Source organism: Monodelphis domestica, chromosome 6 (genome assembly GCF_027887165.1).
Source record: "Monodelphis domestica isolate mMonDom1 chromosome 6, mMonDom1.pri, whole genome shotgun sequence".
NCBI lineage: Eukaryota > Metazoa > Chordata > Mammalia > Didelphimorphia > Didelphidae > Monodelphis > Monodelphis domestica.
The window spans coordinates 64,451,788-64,466,727 of NC_077232.1; the positions used below are offsets into that span (position 1 = coordinate 64,451,788).

Sequence of the window (14,940 nt, forward strand, 5' to 3'; positions counted from 1 at the left end):
TTCCAGCTCTGACAGAGTTTACTGAAATTATTTATTCAATTGAATGTAATCTATAGAAGTTCCTTCTTCCCTAGGTTGAGGCTTCCAGGGTCCTAAGTGACCTCAGCATCACTTGGGCCATCATAGGTCTAAATGCCATAGTCTGGGCATCCCACAGTGGTCATAGATCCTAGAAATAGAATTAAAAAGGATGGAATATGACAATGTCCAAAGAATCTAGAGCAGTGATGGTGAACCTTTTAGAGGTGGAGATCCAGGCTCCACCTCCAGACCGAGTGCCGTTCCAGCCCCCCCAAGAGATGGCATGCCCTGTACCTCCCCACCCCCCCTGCCCTTGCCCTTGCCCCACACAGAGGAGGGAAGAAGCACTCCCTTTGGGCTGCTGGGTGAAGGGGTGGATGAAGTGAAGAATGTCCTCAGGAAGTGTAGAGAGGGGGAGGAGAGTGGCCCAAGCCTTCTGCTCCCCTCCAGCTCTGCTGCCTATGAGCTACCAACCTTACCTACTGTGCAGTCCCATTGGGCTGCTGGGCAGAGAGGCAGATGATGTGAAAAAGTCATCAGGCACAATGGAGAGAGGGAAGGAAGCAGCTCTGCCCGAGGCCTCTGTCTTTCTAGTAATGAACTTGGGGGGTTAGGGGGAGGGTGGCTGAGTGCCCACAGAGTACTCTGCATACCATCTTTGGTATCCATGCCATAGGTTCACTATCACTGATCAAGACTGTGGCTGACCCAATGATGCATGGTGTTGTGGGTCAGATTACTGGTGGACCTGGGAGGCTTGAGATCTTGTTCACATTTCTACATCAAAACCTGAAACTGTTGTGAGTAAAGAATAGACCTGGGATAATTTGAGATAACTTTGCCCCCAGGCAGATTGATCTGGGAGCCAACCGTGGGCCCTTGTGGGCAAGAAGGCCAGAAAGTCATCTCGAAGATTCAGGCAGGGAGCTTTTGAGACCTCAGAGAATTTGTTCATTCATTGTTTTCGACCTTGCCAATGGCTTTTACTCATTTTTATCTTCCTTTGAACTGCTTTTACCCTGGAGTATATGAATATGTGTTTATTAAATGGCTTTTTTATTTGAACCCTCCGGCTCAGGGTTCATGTACAACAAATAGCATAAAGGATATTGATGAGGAAATGAATTATTAGAAAAGAGATGAGGGAATGATGGGAGAAGGAAAGAATACAGATGGACAGCCCATGTAATGTGCCAGGATCCATGAAACCAACCAGACCTAATGGAAGGTTTCCTGTATGTTGAATAGATTCTCCATGGAGGAACCTGGGCACAAGGGGCACAGGATGGAGAGAATACCCATATTGATGAGCTCCCAAATCCACATTCCAATACTCCAAGCCACCACCCCACTCCCAGCAAGAGCGGATACTCTATGTTCTGTAGTCTGTGCTCTCTTCTAGCTCTCACTTTCTATGTTCTTTGTTCTAAAGACAGGTCTGGCATCCTAAATTCTGTGTTCCGTCCATATTCCAGAGTTCATTTTAGCCCAAATGTTGTTGTTCTGAGAAAAGGGTAGATTCCTGGGGCCCAGAGCCTCTATTGTTTTGGTGAGGAGGGTTTGTTCACGTGTGTATCAGTGGTGGGCAAGGGGGGCTTTGAGGGCTGGGAAGGCGAACAGTGGCAAACGCTTAGGGCTGGTGCCAAAAGATCTCACCAGTCAGAACAAATTAAAGTCACCTCCACCTCCTACCAAGCTCGGGACCAAATGGTTGCTGTCCCTGGCAGAACTAGAAGAATGATTTTTTTTCCTTTTTTCCCCCAAAGATCCTCATTGGAATGCTAATTTTGATTTTGATTATCTGTCATGGGGCCCTTTGAAGTTCTTCAGACAAAAATAAACATTCTCCCTAACAGAGGGGATTATGGCTGTCTTGTTCAGAATCATCTGACTAAGAGTGACATCCAATTTCAGAATATCCTGGGGTTTAGGAAGGCCACTGAGATGGTGGGCCCAGGGAGGGGAGTAGTGGCAGGGGGTCCCTTCTGTTTTTATCAGCTTTCTATAAATGGTTTAAAGGGGGGGTAAAGTTTAACTCCAAATCAGAGCCTTCCTATTTCTCACCAACCAGCTGAGGGGTGCCAACGAGAAAAGATTTGACTTAGGCATGGCTAATTCCCTTTAAATAAAGCCAACCTGAGGTTTGCCCTTTTTTCTAATCTTCAGTTATTTGTTTTTTTGTTTTCATTTTTTAAGTTTCCCAGGATTTTCTCTTCCTGCTATGGTATGTCCACTGAGGCACCCACCTGCCTGCTGCTCCCCAGAATGGGTTCTCAGGTAATTCATGGGATCTGGCCTCCCAGCGGGAGGGGGCCAGTCGCAGCTTTATGAGTCTGCTCGATTCTGGGGCGCTAATGGGGCTATTTATAAAGAAAGAAATATAATGAGTTATCACAAAACACAGCAAGAACTCGGGAAAGCAGGCGCTTCCCATCCATCAACCATCGTCTCTGAGTCACTAGAGGACAGCCGAGGAATCTTGCCGAGGCTATTGGGAATTTGAGTTTTTCTTTAGCCTGACTTACACAGATTGGGGCAGCCCTTCTGGCAGCATTCATTTCCTTATCCCCTCCTTCTTCTTCCCAGCTCCTCTCTCCAAATGTCAGGAGAGGGCAACGGCCCCAGAGCAGCCCTGAGTATGTGCCCAGAGCAGCTCTGAAGTAGGGAGTGTGGCTGGGAGGGAAGGCTCGGTCATTCAGTTTGGGGGTTGTTTTTCTGTTTTCCCATGTATTGATCTGTAAAACAAAAGCAGGACTGAGGTCATTTTTTAAAAGGGAAAATGGAAAATAAGGATGACTAGAGGCATCCTCAGATGGACCCAGGAGGCAAGGCGGTACTTCCATGCCAGTTGTGGTATGATTTGTAACCTTCCTTTCACGAGGGCCCTACAAATCTAAACAAATCCCTCTCCATATCAGGGATTAGAGCCACAAATCGCTGATCATGTGAGCATCATGGGACCCCCCTGGTCCTGTTTGACAAGGGGAGTGAAGGTCTTGCCCACTGTGCTGGGCTCAGAATGACACATCGATGCTACTAGGAGGAAGAATGGTTCCCTGGGGAAAGCCCTAGCTTGGGCATCAAAGCATTGGAGCTCACATGTCAATTCTGCTCCTTCTGTAGGTGTTTCCTTGGGCAAGTCACTGGTTTTCTCTGGGCCTCAGGTTTCACTATGTGTAAAATTAGGGCTACATGACTTTTAAGTACCCAGGACATTGTGTTGGGAAAAGAAGAGGAATGAACAGGAGAGCACCAACTTATCTCTGCCATTTTCCTGCCCACTGATTACTATGTACTGGGGGAAGTGGAGGAAGAGACAGAGAGACAGAGACAGAGACAGAGACAGACAGAGACAGAGTCAAAGATAGAGACAGTCAGAGACAGACATACAGAGAGAGACAGACAGGGAGAGACAGACACAGAGACAGAGAGGGAAAGGCAGAGAGAGACAGAGGCAGAGACAGACACACAGTCAGACAGAGAGAGAGAGAGAAAGACAGAGACAGAGTGAGAGAGTAAAAGAGAGCATGTGGATATGCACACGCTTACAGTGGGCCAACTAGGCAGAGCTTAGGCTAAGAAAAAGGAAATAACAACAAATTAGCCACTCTGCAGTCCCTGGGAAATAAATAAATAAATAAATAAATAAACTATACTATTTATGTGTATCCTTGGGCAAGTCACTGGTTTTCTGTGGGCCTCAGGCTTTATCATGCATAAAATTAGGGAGTTGACCTACATGATTTTTAAGGTCCTTGCAGCTGAGTGGCACAGTAGATAAAGTCCAAGACGTGGAGTCAGAAATACATCTTCTTGAGTTCAAATCTGGCCTCAAACACTAGCTGTGTGACCTTGAGCGAGTCACTTAACCCTGTTTGCCTCAGTTTCTTCATCTGTAAAATAAACTGCAGAAGGAAATGTTAAACCACCCCAGTATCTTTGCCAAGAAAACCTCAAAAGGGGTCATGACAAGTCTGACACGACTGAAAAAAAAAGACTGAGCAACAGCGAGTTCTAATCTTTTACTATGGAGTTTCTCTATAGAATAACACCAACATAGAGTGATGGGCAGAGCACTGGATCTAGAGTAAAAGGGATAGGAAAAGCTTTCTCTGAATTTTGTTCTCTGTGTTTCTTTGAATGAGTCTGGTCCAGCACAGAGGTGTCAAACTCAGATAGGAATAGTATATACACTCTACTAAAAGATCCCTGCGGACTACATAATGGCTTACAAAACCACACATCTATCTATTTCTTTTTTAATAACTACATCAACACATTAAAATCAGATAGGAACTACATTTTAAGATGGTTGAGACCAACCTCAAGAGTGTTACGGGCCAGGGGCAGCTAGGGAGCTCAATGGATTGAGAGTCAGGCCAAGAGACAGGAGGTCTTGGGTTCAAACTTGGCCTCAAACCCATCCTAACTCTATGTGTGACCTTAGACAAGTCTCTTGACTCCTATTGCCCAGCCCTTACTGCACTTCTGCCTTGGAACCAATACATAGTATAGATATTAAGATGGAAGGTAAGAGTTTAAAAAACAAGACATTAGAGACCCTATGTAAACTATAGGCCACATAGCTGACATCTCTGCTGTAGAAGATAGTGCTGGACTTGGAGTCAAAAAGACCTGAATTCAAATCCTACCTGAAGCAGTTAACCACTTTGGACCTCAGTTTGACCACCTGTAAAACAAGGCATCTCTAAGGTCCATTCCCACTCAAAACCAGATTATCTTATTAGACTATAAGGGGAGAGGGAACAAACATTTATTAAGCACCTACAAGCACTGTGCTAAGACCTTTTACATATATTGTTCTTACTTGATCCTCATAACAAACTTGTCAGGAAGGTACCATCATTTTTTTTTAACTTAAAATATTTCACAGTTGAAGAACTTGAGGCAGAAAGAAGTTAAGTGACTCACCTGGAATCACACAGCCAGTAAATATCTGAGGGTGGATTTGAACTCAGGTCTTCCTAACTCCAGGTTCAGTAGTCTAATCTAACTGCCTCCATGACCAGAAGAAGGACTGTATTTAATTCAAACCTTCTATCTCCCTAAGTGTCCACCATGATGTTTTGCATCTGGTAGGTATTTAATAAATGTTTTTAGACAAATAAATGAATTGCATTCCATCTAGAATTATACTCAAAAATACTCAGAGCAGGTTGTGGCTAGAAGGAACCTCATGCTGACTCATTTTCCATGGGGGAAGAGACTTGCCATGGATCCCCACAGGAGTGGGTGGCAGACTCAGGGCTAGATCTCAGATCTCCTGGCTGCCAGTCAAGAATTCTTTTTTATAATGTGATGAGAAGAGACTTAGAATTGACATCAGAATATTCACATTCCAAAACAAGTCTAAGATCAATAGAAAGAACATGGTGCTAGGGACCAGGAAAATTGATGTGAATCCTAGCTCTGGTTCTAACTAGCTGTATGACCTTGGACTAGTCCTTCATCTCTCTAGTCCTCAGTCATTTCATCTGTACAATGAGCAGATTGAACTAAATTATTTCTGGCTTCTGAATTTAAATCTTACAAGCCTGTGTACCTTTAACACGGAATGTTCCTTTGGCTTCCCAAAGGGCCCTGGAGGGATCAGATTTTAAGAGAAGAAAATTGAAAACCAGGTATGAGAAGAGGCGACACATGAGGATGATCAGCTATCATAAAATCCACTTCAATATTGACAAAAGATCCCTGGAAGGCCCAAGGTAATGCCACCTTAACCAAGAGATGTTAGAATTCTCCTTAGAATAGATTGAGGTAGGGAGAAAGTTGGGTGGTTCAGTGGATAGAGAGCCAGGTCTAGAAACAGGAGGTCCTAGGTTCAAATCTGACCAATGTGCATTTTAGAATGTTCTGAACCCTGGGAGACTACATCTCCCAGGACTGTACCTCACATTCCTCAGACACCTCCCACAACACACACCTCAGATACTTCCTAGTTGTGTGACCCTGGGCAAGTCACTTAACTCCCATTGCATAGCCCTTACCACTCTTCTGCCTTGGAACCAACACCTGGTTATTGATTCTAAGATGAAAGATAAGGGTTAAAAAAAAAGAATAGATTGAGGTTCTCTGAAGCCCACCTGGATTCAAAGATCCAGAGTACTCAGTCCTAGGGGGTCTATACGGAGGGTAAGTACTTGGCCTTATTAGCCAGAGGGAAGTGGTGGGGCTGGAGACCAGACTCCCATAGTCCTTAACATTATGCAATTAACCATCTTTCACTAAAGTCAGGATTCCAGAGTTGGGCTCGATGGTTTCAAAGGATCATGGGAACCCCCACTTTCATTCCAAGAACAATGACCAAGGGGAAAAGGGGACTTGGCCAGGAAGAAAGAAGGCTGAGGGCAGCCAAACAGTCACAGCCATGAGGCAGGGCATCACAGCTATCCTTCAGCACCATATTGGAAACACCTAATGAGAGGCTGGAGAAGATATATTTATTAAGCGCTTGCTATGTGCCAGGTTCTGTGCAAAGCTCTGGGGACACATATAGACAAAGGAGGCAGTCTCTACCCTCAAGGAGTTTACATCTAATAGGGGAGAGTTATTTCTAAAGGAAATCTGAAAAGAGGAGAGGGAATGGGAGGACACTTGCTGGGCACAAAGGGACAGGTGAGAAGGAGTCCAGGAGTGAATGAAGTGAAGTATGGCTTTCTAATGGTGGGCCCAGAATGGGAATTGCCAACAGGAAAGGAAGACCTCCCCCAGGGGAGTGGCAATGTAGCAGGTAAGGAAGATGACCCTGGAGAGAGTCCAGAGATGAGTCTTTCCGGTCCCAAGGAAGACTGAAAGAAAAAGGTTGTTGATTATAAAGGTAAACACCACAATGGTGCATGCAGTGATAACTTTAATTTTTTTTAAACCTTTACCTTCCATTTTAGAATCAATGCTGTGTATTGGTTCCAAGGCAGAAGAGTGGTAAAGGCTATGCAATGGGAGTTAAGTGACTTGCCCAGGGTCACACAACTAGGAAGTGTCTGCGGTGTGTGTTTGGGAGGTGTCTGAGGAAGTTGAGATAGAATCCTGGGAGATGTAGTCTCCCGGGGTTCAGATTTGAACCCAAGACTCCCCTCTCCTCCCGTCTCTTGGTCTGGCTCTCAATACACTGAACATCTAGCTACCTTCTCTAGGGAGTCTTACAAAGAGTCAGGTGTTGTCAGGTTTGACCTGTGTGAAGGAAGAAGATGGAAAGAGCATGGGATTGGGAGACAGGAGACTTGAGCTTGAAATCAATTAACAAATTTGGTGACAAAAGGTCCCTGGGAGGCTCCAAGCAATGCCACCTTCACCAAGAGATGATAGAATTCTTTCTAGAGTGTATTGAAGTGCTCTGAAGCTCATGTGGACCCCAAGACCCAAAGTACACAGTCCTGGTTTGGTCATTAACTTGCTGTGTGACCTTGGGCAAGTGTCTTCCCTCATTTGATTCACTTGTTTAAAAACCATGATTCTTAGAAGGGTTTCATAGGCTTTAAGGGACCCATGACACAGAAAAGTTGAAGAATCCTTGCTCTAAAGTCACTTCCAGCTCTGATTTGCTCTATGTTCTAAGATTTCTTCTGGATCTGACATTCTAGGCTTGCTCTCCACCATAAGATCATGGATTTAGAACTGGAAAGACCTTAGAGATCACCCAATCCCACCCTCCCATTATACATACAAAGAACTGGAGCCCAGGGAGTGACAACCAAACATGTAGAGGTTCTAAGGTTTCTGCCAGCTCTGGACTCGCATGGATGTTTGGCACCCATGGAGACTCTCCTTCTGGCTTGGGATTGGCCCCAGTGTCCCCCATGAGGCCCAGTCCTGGGAAGGGAAGGGTTACAGCAGCCCTGGCCAGGGAAGGCTGTGGGTTCCCAAGCTCTAAGCAGCTTTAGCTCTCCTACCCGAGTCCTGATTTAAAATTCATAAATGCTAATCCTCGGTAATTTACGGTTTAAAAAGCTGTCCCACTCCCAGGCCCCGTGGCTACAGCTCTGTCAGAGTAATTATGCCAGGGAGCTGAAATTGGACTACTAACTGAGATATTAAACAGGGTAGGAAATCCTCTTCCCTGGCAGCCGACCCAATTATTCCAAATAAGCAAACAGATTAGTGAGTAATTTTCCAGTTAAATCTGGTGATTGGTGCCAGAATCGTACGTTAAATATTCAGAAGTAAATAGATTAAAGATGAAAAGCACCCCCCTCCATTTTTTCTTCCCCCAGCTTAATTTACTGTGTATATTAAAACTTTTTCATGAGGCAAAAATAATAATAAAAATATCAAGCAAAAACCACCCAGGGCCAACCCAGCCAGCCTTCCTCTAACAAGGCCTGAGCTGGGTACTGGTGCCATCAGGAGCCCTCAGTGGCCCACTGGCCTTTGGTGGTGCTGTTGGGAGGAAGGCCAGCCTGTCAGCCTGTGGGCTGTTCCCTCCTCCTATGCTAGTTCAGTTCCACTGCCCTGTGCTGGGCCTGTGGGTAGGTCTAGGATGGGGAGCTCACCCAAGTTGCTGCAAAACTCATCATCTCTCTAAGGAGAGGGAGGCTCAGTGGCTGAGCCAATTAGTACTGAACTCAAACTGAGCTGAAAAGAAATCAGGTGGTGATGGTTATGGGTGGGCGAAGGAGAAACTGATGGGGAGGGCAGGAGTGGGGGGATTTTATCGAGACCTGCTGGTTTTAGGGCTTATCAATTTTACTCTGATTGGTCTTGGGGATCTGCCTGGCCCATGGTCAGTGTCCTGAAAGAATTACTAGATTTTAGGATGCAGAACCAGAGGGGATCTTAGAGACAGATCATCTGGCCCAAATCTCTCATTGTACCAATGAGTAGCCCACTCTCATCACCAGTAGGACTAAGGCATCCCTTCCTGGGAAATCATTTCTCTCACAAACCTCTCCACTAACACTGCTGCCATCCCAGCCAATATCTCCCACTTGGACTAAGCAACAACTTTCTAAATGACCTCCTAGTCTCCCCTTTCTCCAATCTATTGGCGCATAACTGCCCATATAGTCTTTCTAATGTGCAGTTCTGTTCATGTCATTCACCCACTTAAAAACTCCTCCATGATACCTCCTTGCCAACATGATAAATTACAAAATGCCATCCTTAACCTGGCCTTCAAAGCCTTCCACCAGCTCTTTCCAACCTAGGCTTCCTGTTCTCTTCATTTTGGCTCACTCTGTGCCCTCTTGCTTGGCCTGCTCTTTGCTCCCCCCACTTTTCCTTCTTTATGTCCTACCTAAATTTTAAGACCTACCTTAGGTGTCACCTGCTCCATGCAGTCCTTTCTGATTCTTCCCCCAACCAGAAGCAATCTGGTCCTTCCCTTACAACACTCTTTGCCGTTCCTATGGCATTTGTCACAGCTGTCCAATTGTCATTGTATTATATTGACCAAGCTAAATGGTGACTCTCATGAGGTCAAGGATTATGTATTCTATTCTATCTGCCCACAGCATCCAGCAAGGTCTCCTGGGTTATTTGGGGGGCCAAGTCAGTTCTCTGTGACCTTTGGTTTCCTTATCCATAAAAAAGAGGAGAGTCCAGAAATTGGAGGGGAAGGAATCAATGAAGCTCACCAAGTCAGATTTGGCTGAATGTTGCCAGAACCTCGCTCCTATTTGTTGAGGATGATGATAAAGATGGCAACCGTAAGAAACATAGCCAGAGAGTTTTGTGTGGGGGCAAGCACTATGAAATATGGCATCTGATTAGTTTTTTTTTTTTTAGACAAATTCATTTGGCCAGGAGAGAGCTTGGAACACTACCCCCTGTTACAGGGAAGGATACCACATGGAAGAATATGGTGGAGCAATGCTGTAAAGGAGCTCCCTTGAAGTGTGATTGCTAGGGAGAAATATTGTCCCATCTGGAAGCTTCTTGTTTGGAACAATTACTGATGGTATGTGGATAGAGGGCTGGCCTTAGTCAAGATCTCGGTTTGAAACTGCCCTCTGATATCAACTGACGGCAAGACAATAGGCAAATTACTTACCCCCTCACTGCCCCAGAGAATTCTCTACAACAAATTCAAGATGAGTTGTCCATCTCATGAGCATCCAAAAACCCAAGTCCAGATTCTCAAAGAATAAATAAAACTAGATGCTAAGCTCAGTTGTCTTTACTTTGCTTAATGAATTAATAGGTATTAGCACTTCTAAATCTTGGTGCTTTGGGACGGAGATCTGGCCACCTCATCCTAGCTGGGTCCCTGAAGAAAATATCTCCCATTTACAAATGTTGTAAGGTTTACAAATATTGTTCTCACAACTACCACGGGTGTGGGGAATAGAAGAACTATCCCTTTTTATAGATTAAAAAAAAAAACTGAGGCTCAGAAAACATTCAGAAAAGGACCATACTTGCCCATGGTCACATGATAATGTTGTAGGGTCAAGAATTCCAACCAAGGGCTTTCTAATTTCATATCTAGGACTTTTCCCTCCATACCTTGGAGGGAGTGGATTTGTCTGTGGTTACACTAAGCCCATGGCTTCCCCTCTATCCCTCCGACAATTCTTCTGTTGGTTAGAAAATAGACCTATGAGAAGATTTGGGGACAATATCCCTAGGAGACCCAGGGACCTGGAAAGACATGCTTTTGAGGCTTAGATTAAGCCCTCAGGCTTTCCAGATAACTCAGCCTGTGATGGTGCTTGACCAGCTATTTTGGAAACTGATCAAGCCCCTGTGGTAGAAGATGGTCAAGAAGTTCTTAGACACTTCCTAACTGTGTGAACATGGGCAAGTAAGAACTTCTCTAAGACTCAGTTTTGTTATCTGTAAAGTGGGAATAATAGGCTCCATGTCTCACAGAACTATTGTAAGGAATATTCCATGTAAATTACCTTAAAGTGCTGCATAAATAAAAACTAGTATTCTTATTAATCTAATGCAAGTATTTTGCCTACTGTGTGCAAGGTGCTGAATTAGGCTGGGGACACAAAGACAAAAAATGATGTCAATTTGTTTCGAAGGAATTTATATCTACTAGGAGGCAGGGAGACAAGGGTGGAGAAACAATATGTACACAGGTTAAATAAATTTAAAATAGATATAAAGTAATTTGAAGGGGTGGGAATACTAGCTATTGGGGAAATCCTGAGAGATCTCTTTGAGGAGGCTTGAAGAAAGTTAAGGAATCTAAGAAGTGATGGTGAGGAGATAGTATGTTCTAGGCATGGAAGAGAAGGAGAATGGAGGTAGGAGATAGAACCTTATGTACTGGGATATCATGTACATAAAATAATAATAATAGCTAGAATTTATAGAGTGCTTTAAAGTTCACAAAGCACTACGGGCATGTTATTTCACTTCTTTGTCTTTCATAACTACCCTTTGAGGTAGATGCAAACATTACCCCCGTTTTAGTAGTAGAAGGTGGAATTTACCACTGCCATTATCCTAGTCCTCCCACACACTATAGCTTGGCAAAGGTGAAGCCACCAGACTCGGCACTTGTCCTGACATCTCAAGACTAGTACCATGTTGCTCCTTAAAAGGCCATTTTCAGGCTCCATGCATGCTGCCTAGCCTTCAGGGCTCCAGCATCTCTAAAGAGGCCAGGGATTACTCAAAAATCATACTGGGAGTCTGGAAAAGAATTGAGGGCAGAAAACTCCTCAGTTGTCTGAGTGAGCTAGACTTGAAGCACTTGATCCAAAATGCCCCAAGAAAAGAACCCCCAATCAGAACTGGGCTATTCTGGGTGGAGGAAAGAAATGTTGTTCTTGACCATAGAATCATAGTTCTAGAGCTAGAAGGGACCTCACAGGGTATCTATTCCAATCCTCTCATTTTACAGATGAAGAAACTGAGGCCCAGGATGGATGAGTGTCTTGCCTGTGGTCAAACAGGCAATAAGTATCAGAGGTGAAATTTGAACCCCAGTCCTCTGACTGAAGCCAATGCTCTTGCCAAGCAGGATCAGGAGTCTTAGCATTTTGAGCTAGAGGGATACTGAGGATAATCCACTTTTATAAATGAGGATATGAAAGCCTCAAAAGAAGAAAGAACTCACCAAGATCAGGTGGCCAGCTAGTATCTAAGCCAGGATTCAAACCCAGGTCTCCTAACTCAAAATCCATTGCTTTTACCAATAAGCCACACTGCCCTTTGGGGGTGGGGCAGGCAAGCCGTATGCTATGGCCCAGCGAAGAGATACTTTTAGATTAACCAATCAACAAGTATTTATTAAGGACTGGACTACGATGAGTCAGGCACTGGGCTCGCTGTACTGGGGGTCGAGGTACAAATCATGAAACAATCCCTATTTGCAGTGAGATTAAATTCTAATGGGAAGATACCAGATTATATCAAAATATTTGCAGCATAAATAGAAAGTGAACCAATACAAATATCAGAAAAGTAGTTTGAGGGCATGGGAGATAAGGAAAGTTTCATGCAGAAGATGGAACCTAAACTACATTGTTTAAAAGAAAAACCCTTGCTTTCTGTTTTAGAATCAATACTAGGCAAATCTCTAAACTTGTTTTCCACCATTGGATCATGGATTCAGAAGCTAGAAAGGTCTTAGAAGTCAAGGCATTGGAGTTAAGGAACTTGCCCCAGTAAGACAGTTAGGAAACTTCGGAGGACAGACTAAAGCAAATCTTGATTGAGGCCAAGGGAAACTTGAGCCAGGGAACTTAAGTAAAAGATTAGATTACAAAGCTTGGTTATCATTAAACCTGGACTGGATGGAATCTTTTATATAAGCTTCTAACAATCAGCTAGGTGGTGCTAAAGATTGAACAATGGACCTGGAATCAGGAAGACAGACCAGAGTTCAAATCCAACCTCAGATAATTCACCAATTGTGTAATGATGGGCAAATCTCTGCCTCAGTATTCCCATCTGTAAATTGAGGGTAATAATGACACCTATCCCAGAGTTATCATGAGGATCGAATGAGATAATGATCATAAAGTACTTTGCAAACCTTAAAGGGCTGTGTAAATGGCAGTTTTTGCCATTCTTATGGTAGACTGATTCTGGACTGACATTCCTTTTTCCATTGTAAATACATAGCTTTGTATAAATCCAAGGTGGCTGAGTTGGGAAGGGGGAGACAGAGAAAGAGAGACAGACAGACAGACAGAGACAGAAAAACAGAAAGAGACAGAGACAGAGGAGAGAGATAGAGAGAGAATGAGAATGAGAATGAAAGAATGCCCCAAATGGAAACCATGATCTGAGAGGAAGGTGAGGTTGTTCTGGATGGGATGCATCAGATGAATGAATAAACCCAGAAAGCTGTGTAGACTCAAGGGCTAAGCTGATCCAGGGGGCTCAGGTCTTCCTGTTGGGGCTTACCCATCAGGGGAGTTTGGAAATTAGAAGAGATCCGTAAGGTGGGGAGTATGGTCCCCTGGAAGTACTGACATCCCTAGGAAGTTCAGGTCAGCAGTGGGGCCCTGGGCTGGATCCTTGGCAGGGGCTAGCTGTGTCTGTGAGCTACCCCCTTCCATGAAGCTGGCAGAGAAACCCAGGGAGATTGGGAGGTATTTGCAGCAGGTCCCCCTGGCTCTGTGGTGGAAAGTGTGAGCTGGGAGGGCCCCGCCCATCCCTGTCTGCCCAGGGAAGATGCTCACACTTTGCCCATCAAGGCTAAGGCTGTACAAGTGTAGGGGATTATCATCATTATCAGCTCCTGGAGTGAAGATAATTACTGGTCTCCTCAGAGTGAGGCCCTGACAGCTCCTCACTCCATCCTGAATAAGCTAAAGTCTCCTTCCTGCCAGGACTCAGGCAGAATGAAGTTGCTTAAGACCTGGGAAGCAGCCTTGGGCTGGGCCCAGCTTGAGAGACCTGTCTCCCTTGGAGATCCTCTTGCCCAGGGTCCCCTGGCCAGCTGCCCAAACACAACCCCTTCTTCCCTTGGCCCCCTGATGGTTCTGGCTTCTTGCCTAGTTCCTCCTATGTCTTATATCCCCTGAAGTCAGGTAGAATATTGCCTTCCCTTCCCTCTCTTCCCCATCTCCCAACAAGAGCACTAGCCTCTCACAGGAGTGCAGGGACCTTACAGGGCTCTCCCCATTCCACCGTCTCCTCCTTCTTGCCTTGTTTTCTCACTCCTAAATGCAGACTCTCCTTTACCTTTTAATCCACTGGGTTTTAGACTAGATTAGACATAGATCATATGCCAATGGATGGCATATGATTTGGGGGGTACACCATCATCACAGCTAGATAGCCCAGTGGATAATACTGAGCTTGGAGTCAGACTGAATTACTTGAGTTCAAATCCTGCTTCAGACACATAAACTGTGTCATAGATAAGTGGGTGGGTAGATTCTTTCTCTCTTTCTCTCTCTCTCTCTCTCTCTCTCTCTCTCTCTCTCTCTCTCTCTCTCTCTCTCTCTCTCTCTCTCTCTCTGTCCCTCAATCCCCCTTCCTCCCTTCCTCTTTCCCTCCCTCCTCTTTCTCTCTCACCCAGGGTCCCCTATCCCTAGCCTTTCTCTAATCCTGCCTATGTCTGGGCCCATATCTATTTGATACCTCTGCCCAGATTAACAATCATAGTCACCAGGGATGAAGCCCCAGGGAGCCTTGATCAAATGTCCCTGCCCAGGCAGTGGATGGTATTCCATCTCTTTTCCAATGTGTTACACCTGAGATGAGGTCACAATCATTGTCCACAGGGAAATCTAGGGGAAGGGAGTCATTTCTGGTATGGAGAAGACCATCTTCATGGAGAGACTTTTTTTGCTGAGGAGGACCAAATTAGGCGCTCCAGCTCACTCCCAGGCTTTTCTACAGCTTAATTCCTGGCTTAAGAACTTGGTGTGTCAGCTTGGGTCTCCTTGGCAGTGCCTTCAGGGCCAAAGAATAAGAATAAGAACACTTTACCTTTATTTTTACTATTTGTTAAATGTTAGTGATTTAAAGAAATTTAATATTACT

The 14,940-nt window shown here is 44.8% G+C and overlaps 2 long non-coding RNA genes across 2 annotated transcripts in view; one reads left to right on the plus strand and one right to left on the minus strand.

Moving 5' to 3' along the window:
* LOC103098638 (uncharacterized) lies at positions 1-14,751 on the minus strand. Its single transcript, XR_469347.2, has 3 exons — positions 14,564-14,751; positions 2,547-2,756; positions 1-169 (listed from the first exon to the last, which is right to left on the minus strand). It is a non-coding gene; the product is annotated as an uncharacterized LOC103098638 (long non-coding RNA).
* The window catches only part of LOC103098866 (uncharacterized), a 14,351-nt gene continuing 14,046 nt past the window's right edge, over positions 14,636-14,940 (plus strand). Inside the window, exon 1 of the long non-coding RNA XR_469350.3 lies at positions 14,636-14,820. This is a non-coding gene — a long non-coding RNA (uncharacterized LOC103098866). The remainder of the gene's footprint in view (positions 14,821-14,940) is intronic.